The sequence below is a fragment of the Lissotriton vulgaris genome, chromosome 12 (genome assembly GCF_964263255.1).
Source record: "Lissotriton vulgaris chromosome 12, aLisVul1.2, whole genome shotgun sequence".
Classification (NCBI taxonomy): Eukaryota; Metazoa; Chordata; class Amphibia; order Caudata; family Salamandridae; genus Lissotriton; species Lissotriton vulgaris.
In genome coordinates this window covers 42,553,802-42,568,312 of record NC_141700.1, presented here as the reverse complement: position 1 = coordinate 42,568,312, position 14,511 = coordinate 42,553,802, and the positions used below count along the sequence as shown (strand labels likewise).

Below are 14,511 nucleotides of genomic sequence, written 5' to 3'. Positions count from 1 at the left end.
CGGCAAGCTGTCTGTTGACGGTCTTCTCAATGACTTTAGCGGGAAAGGGGAGGAGCGAGATGGTGCAGAAGTTCTTGAGGTCGGTGGGGTCCGCTGTTGGTTTCTTCAGGAGGGCGCTGAGCTCGGCGTGCTTCCAGCTCTCCGGGAAGGTGGCGGTGTTGAAGGAGGCGTTGATGATGTCCCGGTGTTGGGGTGCGATGATGGAGTCGGCCTTGTTGAAGACGTGGTGGGGGCAGGGGTCGGTTGGTGATCCGGAGTGGATGGTGTTCATCGTGCGGGCGGTGTCTTCGGTGCTGACCGGGATCCAGGCGTCGAGGGTGGTGGTGGGGGGCATTTGTTCAGTGGTTGGGTGCGTTGGTTCGGTGGTAGGGTGCGTGGTTGGTCTACCAAAGCTGTTGTGTATGTCGGCGATCTTGCGGTGGAAGAACGAGGCAAGTGAGTCGCAGAGGTCTTGCGAGGGAGCGATGTCGTTGTTTCCGGCGCTGGGGTTGGAGAACTCTTTAACGATGCTGAAGAGTTCCTTGCTGTTGTGGGCGTTGTTGTCCAGTCGTTCTTTGAATGTTATCCTTTTGGTGGTGCGGATCAGCTGGTGGTGTTTGCGGGTGGCGTGCTTGAGGGCAGTCATGTTTTCCATGGTCTGGTCGTGGCGCCAGGCTTTCTCGAGGGTGCGGCAGTTCTTCTTGGAGTTCTTGAGTTCGTTGGTGAACCAAGAGGCTTTCTTGCTGCCGGGTCTGCTGGGAGGGTTCTTCAGCGGTGGGAAGGTCATCTGCGCAGTTGGTGAGCCACTGTGTGAGGTTGCTGGCTGCTTCGTTGGGGCATATGTGTTGTGTTAAAGGTGAACTACAAGTTCTAGACTGCAACGTGCTGTTGCGTAAAGGCCATCACTGACAGGGGTATCCCACATGACACAGGGCCACTTGAGAATTATGGGGCAGATTTACAAGCCCCTTGCCTCTCCTTTGCACCATTTATTTTGGACGCAACAGCGGCGCAAACAATGTGGCCAATTTACAACGTGACACATCTAGGGAGATGCATCACATTGTAAATCCCTGAGTCACATTACACCTGCATCAGGTATAATGTATGCAGGAACACCCTCCCACTGAGCCTACGACAGACCCAAGACCGGCTGACCTTCAGGAGGATACTAAAGACCTGGCAGATCGATCAGTAGCAGTCCCCACCTCACCCCGCCCCCCCACCCCCAGTGCCTTGAGACCCTCGCGGGTATGTAGTGCGCATAACAAATGACTGATTGCAAGCTAGGCGTTCCCAAGTAAAAAGCCATGTAGAACTGACGCAGTGAAATTTACGATTCACTGAGTCACTGCATCAAAATCCCTACGCCTGCTCAGACCAGGCAAAAAGGAATGACGCAGGGCTTTCAGTATGGGACTCAACTATCTGTTGTGGCGCATTGCTGGAGTTGCGTCACTTGCTAAGCAACTCCAGCAATGCGTCACTTTTGTGTCAAACGATGCGTCAGAAATTTGTGCACCATGGAGCATTGTATTGTAAAAACATCGCCTCCAATGTGGCGCAAGGACAGTTGCCACTGGAGCAAGGAAACTGACACATAAATGAAGATGCGTCAGTTCCTTATGAATCTGCCCTTTAGTAAGCAACAGACGACGGACGCAAGTAGAAGTCACTAGTGAATTCTTTAGTTATTACTTATTCATCAGGACAGTACTTAAAGCCTAACCATAAGATTGCTATAGGATCAGGCTGTCTGGTAATGTTAATTATGCTATGCCTCTCCATGAATGAAAGACAAGCAAAAATACACTATCGAACAAGGGTTCCAGAGCTTTTGAGTTTTCCAGGTCCATGGTTGATCCAATTCAAGGTTTTAGTATTTGCATTTTGATGCGTGTACAACTCAGTAGGATAAATAGAACTACAGATCCCTGAATGTAAAGCAAAAAGCGTCTACTGGGTGAGCTACCCACACATGGACCAGAGAAACTTGAGAGCTTGGCTTCCTTCAGTCTTCCCAGATTCGCACACATGGACGGTCAGATGCAGAATGCGCTGCGATGCAACAATATTGGTGGCGCTATACACTAGCGAATAACTTACCTTTACCACCTGCAAACCCAGAAACAAAGCAATAGAAGTGTACTGTAGTAATATTCACACGTCATTTAGAATGTTGGTTCCCTACTTAAATGACGTCAGTGGCACTGTACGAGAGAATGCTGTGACTTTCCTCACGACATCTGCTTTCTTCCCCGCAAGCTCATTACTTATACTTTTAAATAAATATTTATATAAAAATCACTTCCTCTGTTCGTGTATAATTGCTACGATACAACAGAGCTCCAACCACAATCATGAGACCCCCATCAAGGCTCATGCTCAACTGTCATCTCACCCCAGGTGGAACCCTTCAAAGACAAGGCTCCACTGGTAGCTATAGCAACGCTTTGAGCAGCAGGGCAATAAATGATGTAATACATCAAGACCAGAGCTAAAACATGTATATAATGGAGGGAAGGGCGAGCATGTAAAAAAGATAAGAAACAAACACAGAAAATAAAAGAAATCGAACACTAAAAATGCTATAAAGTGTCATGTCATGTACCACAAGGTCGACAGTGCAGTGCCCCACCTGTGGGTGACTTTAGCCGGTCATATAACTCACCTCCGTCCTCCGATGAACTCTCTTAAAACTCGTGCCGGCTCCCCGTGACAGCTTCCGACTGTAAAGCACCAGCAACAACTGAAAGCAGCGGGAACCAATAGGAGAGCTAACCTGCTATGAGTGACTGACAAGGGGAGGGGCGAAACCAGGATGTGTTCCGCCCCTACTGTCAGCCTGCGTACAGTAAGGAAAGAGAAAAGCCCGCCCCGGAACAGTAGGAGGAGTTATCCCGGAAATAACCTCTGTGGCTATTAATGAGTGCCGCTGGTGCCCCCGGGGGACATTAGGAAACGCAGTGCCAACCCAACGGCACCCCCGGGGTATTAATATAAAGTTACCCATTCCCTCCATCTCAGAGCGCCTAGAAGTAGGGCTGACTGTGTGCTAGGCGCTCCAGTCCCATTCTACTGCTTCCACATTGAAATGAACCTCTCTATAAATGGCTACAACACATAATAAGATTATAAAACATAAAAGGAGTGTTTTAATCCGGGGAAATCATTTTCCCCATGATTGAAGTTAGACAATTTCAGAAGGGAGACAGCTAAAATGAATGCATTTTTGGGTTAAAAATAGGGAGTCTACTTCCTGAACCGTGTCTGTTTTTTTAAGCTAAAGAACTGACCCTTAGCCCCAGTCACATGATGTTGTTATAAAATAACTCGAGTCATTATCTTACCATGCAGAAAGGGGAATTCTTCGGCACACAGCAGCTTCAGAATTGTATATTTTCCCATGTAACGCGGTTATCACTGCTCGGCAAAATAGCATTAGACTCTCAACTTCCCACAACAAAGGCTGACCAAGCAGGGTCCAACTCTCCATGGGCCAGATTTTTCCAACCATATGATATGAGTTACTATTAACCCTGTAATGTTTGGAGACCGCATGCGTGCGGTCTAGTTGTTACGCACTTAGCAGTCCGTTAGCGCGACCGTGATACGTCACGGCCGCGCAAGCTATAAATAAAAGAGGGCGTGGTCACGGAACTAGTCCGGACCACGCGGAGAGTAAAAGCGTGTCCCGAGTCCTTTGTTGTGCGCAGGGGCTGGGGAGCTGCGCAGCATGCCGAGGGACTCGACAATGGCGACGAGGGCCTGACGAGCCCGCGAGGTGCCCTGATGCACTCCTTGCCCCGCCCCCCCTCAGCTGATTGATGATGTTCCTTGCCCGGCTGGGCCCCCGCTGGCGCTTCCACGTGGTGTAAGGTGCCCCAGGTCACACGGCTGACAGAGCGCACAGCGATACCAGCTGCCAGCAGGTCAGAGGTGAGCTCTGCCCTCTCCACAGCCCCGGCCCGAGCAGAGAATCCAGGCACTACCGACCTGCGTGCTCCCCGCGCTCCCAGTGGTACAGAGGGACGGCGCAAGTGCAATCCTGTCCAGTGTCCCGTAGAGGCCCCGCCGGAGACGGCCTGGTACAGAGCTCCCTGCAGAAGCGTCCCGGCGGCCCGGACAGTGTGGAGCATCGGCCCTGCGGCTACTCGCCCGGTGTGCCCGAAGCGGTGAGAGGCAACACCTCCTCCCACCATGGCGTCCATTCCGCCCATTGAACCCTTCTCCGTCGACGGCGCGCCAGCAGCCCTTGCCCCAAGATGGAAGGACTGGGTTGAAAGGCTACAATTCTACTTCGAAGGTGCAGGTACGGCGAGGGAGAGACGCAGGGCGCTCCTCCTACATCTTGGTGGGAAGGACATTTATCGGATCTACAAGACCCTGACGGAAGCTACTCCTCACACATATGTCACGCTCCTTAACGCGCTCAACGCCCATTTTGAGCCGATGCAAAGTAAGGACTACGAGCGGTTCATATTCCGGCAAGCGCGACAGGAAGTGGAAGAATCCCTCGATGCTTTCCACGGCCGCCTGAAGGAGCTCGCGAGCACGTGCGGATTCCGTGACGAGCAAGAAGAAATTCGCGGACAAATCATCCAAGGCTGTTACTCCTCCGACCTGGGGGTGAAAATCCTCCAAGAGGATGGCAAACCATTAGTGGAAATCCTAAAGCTGGGCCGCTCTAAAGAATTATCCCAGGCAAGGGCGTCTCATATGGAAGCAGCACTCCACAGACCGTTTAAAACGGAACAGGTGCACGTAGCGGAACACGTCAACGTGGTGCGGCCCAAACAACGCCCGGCAGGGAGAGGGAGGCCGATAGAACGCCGCAAAGAATGTGGACACTGCGGCGGTGCGCCACACAGAGCGCAAGACTGCCCAGCCCGAGGAAGAAAGTGTGGGTCATGCGGGCGCATGAATCACTTCGCATATGTATGCAGGTCGTCCAGGCCCAAACCCAAAGCTGCTCACGCCATACGGGAAGACCCCGAGAGCGAAGACATGGACGACGATGCACACAGCTACCCGGTACACTATGTGTTTGCCATAGACCAGCCGCTGAGGAAAAAACGGCGACTCCCGAAGTGCAGGATAATGATACAGAATCAAGAGGTGAGAGCAACCATCGACACAGGTGCATCCATCGAACTTATGGCGGCAAACGTTTATGCTCAACTGCGAGACAAGCAGAGTCTGAAACCAGCGAAGATCAGAGTTTTTGCTTACGGCCAAAAGACACCCATACCGCTAATCGGGTGCTTCCAAACGGAAATACAACACCAGGACAAGAGAGCACCATCTACAATCTACGTCACCAAAGAAGGTAGTGGAATGCTACTCAGCGGCCAAACAGCTGAAGAACTTCATCTGATATCTTTCGCAATGGCAGTACTGGAGGAAGAACTCGAAACGATCATTGAAGAATTCGAAGACGTCTTCAAAGGCATCGGATGTCTCCGTGGAAAGGAAGTATCCTTACACATCGACCGGTCCATTCAGCCGGTGGCCCTGCGTCATCGACGGATAGCATTCCACCTGAGAAAGAAGGTGGAACAGGAGCTGGAGACCCTCGAAAAGCAGGGAATAATTGAGAAGGTCAGTGGATCCACCCCCTGGGTATCGCCAATCGTGGTGGCGCGAAAACCCAAACAGCCAGGGCAAGTGCGTATCTGCGTCGACATGTCCTGCCCAACGCCGCAGTCAAAAGAGAAAGACACCGGACGCCCACGATAGACGACATCCTGGGAGAGTTAAATGGAGCGAAGTGGTTTTCCAAAGTGGACCGGAGGTCAGGATATCACCAACTGTCCCTGCACCCGGACTCCAGATATATCACCACTTTCTCCACTCATGTCGGACTCCGATGCTATCGAAGGCTCAACTTTAGGATATCGAGCGCAGCAGAAGTATTCCAAGATACAATCCGAGAGGTACTGAGCGGAATAACAGGAGTCCTCAATGTCAGCGACGACCTGCTGATATACGCTGACACTGTGGAAGAACACCACCGGAGGCTCAGGAGCGTGCTGCAAAGGATCAGAGACTCAGGCCTTACGTTACACAGAGAGAAGTGTCAATTCCTACAGAACACCATCAGCTTCTTCGGATACACTTTCTCCGACACAGGAGTAGTGCCTGACTGGGAAAAAGTGAGAGAAGTGAGAGCCCCCGCCCCGACCAACACATCAGAAGTGCGGAGTTTCCTCGGAATGTTGAATTTCTGCGGGCGGTTCATCCCTGACCTCTCCAACCTCACGAGACCACTAAGGGAACTTACGAAATCCACCACCCCATGGCACTGGAGAAAAAAGCAAGAGCTAGCGTTCCAGAACACTAAAGCCGCCCTGTCCGCCAACACCACTCTGTTGTACTTCGACCCCACCAAAGCAACCAACATCGCTGTTGATGCCAGCCCTTATGGACTAGGGGCGGTACTGACACAGAGCCAAAATGGAGAGGACTGGGTGCCAATAGCCTATGCGAGCCGCTCCCTAACGGAAACCGAACAGCGCTACTCTCAAATCGAAAGGGAGGCCATCACAATCCACTGGGCCTGCAGGCATTTCCATGTGTACGTCTATGGACATCCCTTCACTGTATCCACCGATCATAAGCCTCTACTTCCCCTATTCCGTGAATCAGTCTCCAAACCTCCCCCCAGGATCGAAAAGTGCATCTTACAGCTCCAAGAGAAAGACTACAAGCTGGAGTTCAAGCCCGACGCAAATAACCCGGCCAACTACCTCTCCCGGCATCCCCGAGCGGCAACCACGCAGGAACAGGAAGATGCGGAAGAAACGGAGGAGTATGTAAGGATCATCCTGGAGCGCTCACGACCCCTACCTATGGGCATCGACCTGATCGTGGAAGCGACCCGTGGTGACGAGGTCCTCCAGCTTGCAATAGATGCATCACGAAACAGCGACTGGAAGTCACTCCAGAATTCCCTGGGTCAGAGAACTCCCGAGGCAAAGAGGGCCCTAGAAGCGATCCTCAGAGTGAAGGATGAACTGTCGGTGGACACTCAAGGGTGTCTTCTCAGAGGACCCCGAATTGTAATGCCCGCGAGTCTAACACAACAGGCCGTCGAGCTGGCTCATCGCGGCCACCAAGGGATCGTAAAAACAAAAAGCAGGCTCAGAGCAAAGGTTTGGTTCCCAGAGATGGACGACAAGGTCGAACAGCTGGTCAAAGGATGCCACTGGTGCCAAGCGGCAGGTGCACTCGAGCCTCCGGCCCCGGTAATCACTGAGGACGACTCAGCGAGGCCATGGGAACGAGTAAGTGCCGACTTTGGACACCTTCCGGACAGCCGCTACATGCTCGTCGTCAACGACGATTTGACGAGATATCCCGAAGTAGAAATAATAACATCTTTGACTGCCAAGGAAGTGACTGCCAAACTGGAAAAGATGATCGACACCCATGGCATTTTTGAACAAATAAAGAAGGACAACGGACCACCGTTTCAAAGCCAACAGTTTGCCGACTACCTCCAGGAATGGGGGATTCAACACAGGAAGATCACCCCCAGACGGCCCCAAGCCAACGGTGAGGTTGAGCGGTTCATGAGGACCCTCAACAAAGTCATCAGGATCGCTCAGGCAGAAGGGACACCAGTCGAGAGGGCCCTGTACACATTCCTGAGGGAATACAGGCTAACGCCCCATCGCACAACTACTGCCGCCCCGGGACCCTCCGCTAGGGGCAGGATTGTCCGAGACACCATTCCTCATCATCGCACCTGGACCCCAAAGGAGGCAGACCCTCAGCAAACCCTGCGCAACCGAAGACACTCGAATGAGTATGCCAGTTTCAGGCGCCGGAGAAGGAACTCGCCCATAGAGGAAAGAGACTGGGTCTACGTGAGAGACCGTTTTCCTGGAAGCAAGTTCAGGCTCCCGTTTGAGCCCCGTCCGTGGACTGTCACTCGCCAGTCTGGCACGATGGTGACTGCCCAGCGCGACGGCGAGAGCGTCACCCGAAATGTATCCTTCTTCAAGCGAGCGTTCACCCAGTCAGGAGATCACCCGGATCAAGACGAGGACAGAGCCATCTCAAGCCCCACGACATCCCGCACCACTTCCCCAGTGAGTGTGCAAGGGAGCCCCGAGGAAAGAGCAGAGGCGAACCCTCCGGATTCCGGGAGGTCAGATGCAGATAGCCTCCAATCCTCCGGCGACGGGCTATCACCTATCCCAGCCCGACAAGACACTACTCGGAGAGTCCTGTTCCGAGGGGAAGCTGCAGGCTATGGGTTGAGAAGAAACCCTGCGCCCTCTTCGCAGCTGGTGGACTTTGCTGTGGGCTGAGACTGTGGTACCTGCTCATCAAACTGGTAACAGGCCTGCCGGCCATTTTGATTTATTTCATGCCCCGTTTAACCAAATGACTTTGAGACAGACTATTGTTGTAGTTCACCTTTTTCTTTTTTTGATTTAATAAAGGTTGAAAGGAGTGTAATGTTTGGAGACCGCATGCGTGCGGTCTAGTTGTTACGCACTTAGCAGTGCGTTAGCGCGACCGTGATACGTCACGGACGCGCAAGCTATAAATAAAAGAGGGCGTGGTCACGGAACTAGTCCAGACCACGCGGAGAGTAAAAGCGTGTCCCGAGTCCTTTGTTGTGCGCAGTGGCTGGGGCGCTGCGCAGCATGCCGAGGGACTCGACAAACCCCAAGATCAGTAAGTCCAAGGATGGGGAAAATGCAGTTCATGCACCGGGTCATTCATAATGAGGGACTTAGTAGATACACCATTCTTGGTGCATGCTTTGAGAAAAGTCTTGGGGTGTCTTCTCTTAGTGTGCATTGGTGTTGTACATGAAGCCTGGAGAGTGTGCTCCAGACTGCACAGCAGCTTGCAGAAATCAGGCAACATTTGTCCCAATAAAGATTTAGGTAAAAATAAAAAAAGTGTTTTCCTCCTTAATTAGGGAGTGTTGTCATATATGACATCTTTACACAAGTAAAGGCAGGTGAAGGATAGTTTAGCATGCTGTATATACAAACCAGTTTGACTCACAATCTAAGAGTCACCACAGTCATGATTTTGTGAATAGCCAGATTGTTAACACTTTCCTGAATTCTAGTGGCGTTGATGACTCCATATAGCTTGCATAGATATATGGAATAAGAGATTCAGCCTGTGAGAGTTGTTTGAAAAGGATTACTTATTAGTAAGGGAACCATTTTTGATTTAAGGTTTCTCTTTTGAATGAAATGTTTGAGTTTAGATTGTCCATTCCAGTGTACAGAGCAGACGGCCTTGAAGGGAAATCTCCTTCCGGCTGGTTATCATAACAGCGCCTTTAATGCAGATATTATGTGATCCTTTGGACTAAATTTTAGGATCTACCTGGTTGAGGGTTCTGGATTTGCTGTTGCTTGTCAATAAAGTATTAACGAATTTACAACACTAAGTTACTAATGTCTGTATCCAGTGAGAAAGACCTAATTATGGGAAGATTTGTTGTACTGTTCTAACTCTGTGGAATGTTTCTTTGGTCCCGTTGTCAATTTGGGCTTGAAGTGAGTGGTTGAAATCCATAGCCACACTTAGGATTTTTCTCCTCAATTGATATGATTGGCAGGCACTCCATCTCCAGAGGCTTGACTGATAAAGGCTCATAATTTTGCCATGACGCACAAGTGAGTATTTCTGTTTTGAAGGAGTAGTTAACTTAAAGATGATGCTTCATGATTCACTGTGCCACTGCCAGAGGCATTCAACAAGATGTGTCTCATGTTTTAAGATGGTCTGGGTGTCAACAGCATAGCTCTAGCAAATGGCCTTGAAGGAGTTGACAAGCTCTAGTTCTAAAGTCACACATGGATAATGGTGGTTTAATGAACTTGTTTATTTGTTCTATGTTTGATTGTACAGCCCACCAATTTGTCTGAATGTCATGGTTATAAAGTAGTAATAGCTAAACTGCAAATGAGTAATCTGGTGACCAGTGGAACAAATGGCTTCCAGGTGGCTCCTTGTAATGGGCAACACCTTCATCCAATATTGGCTATTTGAACAACAGCAAACTGGCTAAGAGGACTTATAGTTCCACTTTAACATGATATGGATCAAAAATCAAAGTCTAAAAAAGTGCTATAACTTGTAAAGCTGTAACAATTGAGACAACTGCTAATTCTCATTATAAACAGATCACGCAGCCTTAAGAACGAGGACTAATTCCTTATAGTGTGCTCATTGACGGGTCCTTAATTTCCTCATATTGCAAAATGAACTCTAGTGTATATTAGGCAGAGGAGGTCCTGAACTATAAGTGCCAGAGTTATGATTTAGTGTGCGAGTCAATTGAAGAACTAGGGAATCTGATGTGAACTTAGTTGTCTCACGTCAATACAAAACATAGTTTGATAGCTATAAAAATATATAATCCTCAGTATATTTCCTTATGACTTGCAAACATTAGGGTGCATAAACACAGACGTAAAACCAAAAATCAAATACTGTGAAAGTCCCATCATATATAATTCCAGCCCCTCCCACCGCCTTCGATTCTGTTCCAACCGAATTAGTGAATCCTCAAATGGGTGATTTTTCGTGATTAAAGCCAGATCTGGGTGCAAGTGTCCCCCACCATGAATTGTGAAAATACACTGGGACATTCTCTTTTCAATTTCAGAATTACTGGAGCTTGAATTGACATACAGAGCCAAAGTGAACCGAATGACTGTGCGAAGTCACCACCATCACATAGTTAAAACACACTACGGAGTAGCTTAAGTTGGTTATTAAAACTTCAATTAAAATGGATGTAACATATCATGCATGTAGTTTTACTCTTTACAATTACAAGTATTGTCCTACGGCTTCCAGAAAGTTTATTGCTGTTTTATGAAAAAACATGGCTATTTGAAAGTCACCCTCCTGAAATGGATTAATTTGACAAAAACTCATATTTTAGGTTTCCAGCACTGAACTTGTAAAATATTCAACATGCAGCAAAAAAAGATCAACCGAGGTTGTTGGCGAAATCAATGCTCCAGTCTGCTAGAGACACTAGTAAACTTTTTTATGATGGTTTGTTGCGACTGGAAACATCTGAAATGCGGAGCCTTCAAGTTTCACAAGTTCATGCGCGAGTAGCTCATATTTTTTCCATTGCATTATGTTACTTGTAGCCCTGAATTTACGGCAGATAGAAAACTGCAAGTACTATAATGCAAATAAAAAGCCTATTCGGAAAAGAAAACTCCTAATGCTGGTAATAAGGAAATGTTGAGAGCACTAGACATGATAGCTGCAAAACATACGTTTTAGTGAGTTGAGTACTGTATTCCTTAGGATCAAGCTAGGGTACAGGAGTTTAAGATGACTACCCCAAAGAAACAGTTTTATGTCTGACTTTTTGAGAGTGTTTCTTTAATAATTAAAAAAAATTGATTAATAATTTCCTTTCATATTGATGTCTGACATTTTGAGCCTGGGCATAGCGTTAACGTTCTCCATAATAAATACTACACTACTACCTCTGTGAAAATATTTTTAATAATGATTTTTTTTTTACAGCTTTCCTGACACTAATTGTTACACTTTGTACATGTTTTGTTGTGCTGTACAATTGAGGAGATACTATTAATCAATTGCATGGTACATAATGCATGGACCTCAGAATGATGAAGGGCAGAGTTGACCCAGCCTGGATTCTATCTTGGTACCCGAAGGTCACACACAGATATCAGCAGCTTATGATTTAACTCACTGACTCATCAGCATCACCCTAGTAGGTCAGTTTGTGAATACTAAAGATTCCAGTGAGGTACTAACTAAAGAACCACAGTACGGAAACCGCCCTCCTCGCCGCAACAGACAACATCCGTACCTTACTGGACAAAGGAGAAACAGCAGCCCTCATCCTCCTCGACCTCTCAGCGGCGTTCAACACAGTCTCTCACCGCACCCATATATACAGACTCCATGACGCAGGGATCCAAGATAAGGCCCTCGGCTGGATTCGCTTCTTCCTCTCCGCAGAACGCAGTGGGTCAGACTCCCCCCTCTTTCCTCTCGGACCCCACACCTACCACCTGCAGAGTCCCCCAGGGGTCCTCCCTCAGCCCTATGCTCTTCAACGTCTACATGGTTCCGCTCGCCCCCATTGTCAGAACCTACGTACTCAACATTGTGTCATACGCAGACGACACCCAACTCATCCTCTCCCTATCCTACGAACCCAACAACGGCAGACAACTTTCGAGAAGGCATGGAAGCCGTCGCCAAATGAATGAAAAACAGCTGCCTACAACTAAACACCAACAAAACAGAAGTTCTCATCATGGGCCCAAACCCAGATGCCTGGAACGACACCTGGTGGCCTCCCGCCCTCAGAAGCCCGCCCACCCCCACGGACCACGCACGCAACCTGGGAATCATCCTGGACTCAGAACTCAAAATGGACCACCAGATCAACTCTGTCTCGTTCTCCTGCTTCCACACCCTCTGCCTCCTACGTAAGACCTTCAAATGTACCCCCCTCAAACACAGAAAGACTGTCGCTCACGCCCTGGTCACTAGCAGCTCGACTACAGCAATGCACTCTATGCCGGAATAAACAAAAACCTCACCCGCAAGCTACAGAACATCCAAAAGGCCGCCGCAAGACTAGTCCTCAACCTGCCAAGACACTGCCACATCTTCCAGCACCTGCGCACACTCCACTGGCTCCCCATCGAAGCTAGAGTCACCTTCAATATGCTAACTCACGCGGCCCTCCACGACACCCAACCAGCATACCTGAACAGCCGGGTAAATGGTATCAAAGAGCACTTGGTCTCTAGTTGATAAGCATACCAGCACAATAAAGGGGAACCCAGATTCCGACACACTACGGGGTCATGCAAGTGTATATAACAACATATTTCACAATAGTTTAACTTGGCTGGACAAAATGATTTAGTGTCGGAGAAGCTCAAGTTGCAAGTAGGTATCTAGATGTGTTACACAGCAGCATTAACTGAAGACCTTGCTGAAAATGTCTCTCTAAAGCAGCCAAAACTTCACGAGAAGGTTATTCTTTACTCAGTGTAAAAGATGCGATGAACCACCAATTAAAAAAATATATATATATATTTTGAAGACTTTTATATAGCGCAAACTTGACCCGAATCGGGTATCAGAGCGCCTTACATAGCACCAGTTGCATTACACGAGGACACATTAATTTTTGTTAGGCATGGGGAGATTAAGTGATTTGCCCAGAATCACAGGATGTTCAGTGTCATTGCCGAGACTTGTACCCAGTTCCCCAGATTCGAGGTCGACCGCCCTAGCCGTTAGGCCAACTCCTCTCCCCTTTTGGTTCTCTAAACAAGACTTTTTATCAACTCAACTGTTTACAACATTGCCACATAAGTTCCATTTTACGAAAATCGATTTGGTGGAGGGAGCTCAGCCTTAACTGTTCGTACATCTGAATGTGGGAACAAGAAAGTTATTCTTAAGTTCGAGGTTAGGACAGTTTGGTACCATCCCATATCAAGGGGATTTGCATAATGGTAGCGCAAGAAGATGGTCTTCCAATATAGGGTCACGAGACAGTAGCATTTTGGTGTACATCAGCTTAGTCTGCTTTATGGTTTCAGCTTTAAAATTGAAATATGTAAATTATTTGGTATTGACTTCGGATCACCCTGATGTGATTTTAATTGTCACGTGACAAAAGATATTTTTTAAAGTTGTAAGAGAAGTCTTGATGAGATGTAATTGAATGCATGTATAAGTTATGGTTAGTGTACTACGGAAACGTGTATTATTGTGCATCCTAAATGCTGCAAGGTTGTGTAAACAATGTGAGAAGATGGCCTGGTATATGCTGTCCCCTATTTAAATTGAGCACCTTGTACCAGTCCAAACAACCCTTCTTAGGTTAAAGACAACCTTCATTGAAAGCTATCCTAGCAATAGCTCTGGAGAGCAGCCTTCAGGCTAAGTCTCGAAGGAATGTAAAGCAGCTTGTTTTACCAGTCTATAACCTCCTGAATGACCAAATGAAATGAGAACCACACAAGGTATAAATAAAATATATGTATTTATTACTAAACACTCTCTACTAACCTCTTTATGAGATTGGAGAACGAAGCAAACAATATTACAGTACAACAACTACAGTAAATAGCACAATACACAGCGGGCTCCAGGGGGAGACCGAACCATATACTAAGAAAGTGGTATAACAACCACGACTTGACTAGGCACAGTGCCTAGAGCACATAGAATCGCTGGGACCCCAAGGAACCACCCAAGGTAGTGACACAGGGGACCCACGGGGAACACATGCAGTGTGAGAACACAGCCGCAAGCTTCATACATTCTTATGGGAAAATCACAGTTGGAATATTAAAGTTTAAGGACACTTAGGAGAGGACTTTGAGCAAACCCTTTCAGACTTAGAAGGTTCTAAGGCCAGCACCCATGTGAGCACCGGAGTACTTGTGTTACCTAACCCAGGGAATCCGGGTGCATAGGTGTCAAATGGTGGCGGGAATCTTCATTGTTTTCAATGGC

At 48.2% G+C, this 14,511-nt stretch overlaps 1 protein-coding gene across 2 annotated transcripts in view; it reads right to left on the bottom strand.

Moving 5' to 3' along the window:
* Positions 1-2,791, bottom strand: part of MPV17L2 (MPV17 mitochondrial inner membrane protein like 2) — a 64,185-nt gene extending 61,394 nt beyond the window's left edge. Inside the window, exon 1 of one of the 2 annotated variants that reach the window (XM_086946994.1) lies at positions 2,651-2,791. The gene's annotated coding sequence lies outside the window, so the exon portion shown is untranslated. Of the gene's footprint in view, positions 1-2,590 lie in introns of both variants that reach the window. The other variant, XM_086946995.1, reaches the window with a different exon arrangement.
* Between the last annotated feature and the right edge of the window lie 11,720 nt (positions 2,792-14,511).